Consider the following 447-nt stretch of genomic DNA (forward strand, 5'->3'; position numbering starts at 1 on the left):
CCGTCTCAAAAAAAAAAAAAAAAACAAATATTTACACCTAAGCGTTGTGTATGTTTTCAGTGCTATGAGCTACACTGAGATGGGTAGCCTGCCCACAACAGGCCTGCAGATACCAGCCTATCCTCCCTGGGCCCAAATACAGCAATTTACTCTTCTGAAATAAAGCATTCCTGGCAAAGGCAAGAGCTTGAGAAAAAGACGAGGATTTGGTACATATTTAACAAGCTTGTGATTATAGTGTGTAGTTTATGGTGAGATTTGGCAGGCAGGAGGGTTAGCTCTGGTAGAAGCAAAAGCCTGCAGTTCCATCAGGGTGAAGAGTGGTGATGGTTAACAGGCATGGAAAAGCACAGGATGTTAGGAGAAAGCAAAGGCAACAGATGGCAGGTGTGACTCATTATTTAAATGCCAAAAACTCCCTTAGAATGAAAACCTAGCCTATATCTC

The sequence above is a fragment of the Cebus imitator genome, unplaced genomic scaffold, assembly GCF_001604975.1.
Source record: "Cebus imitator isolate Cc_AM_T3 unplaced genomic scaffold, Cebus_imitator-1.0 Scaffold126, whole genome shotgun sequence".
Taxonomy (NCBI): Eukaryota; Metazoa; Chordata; class Mammalia; order Primates; family Cebidae; genus Cebus; species Cebus imitator.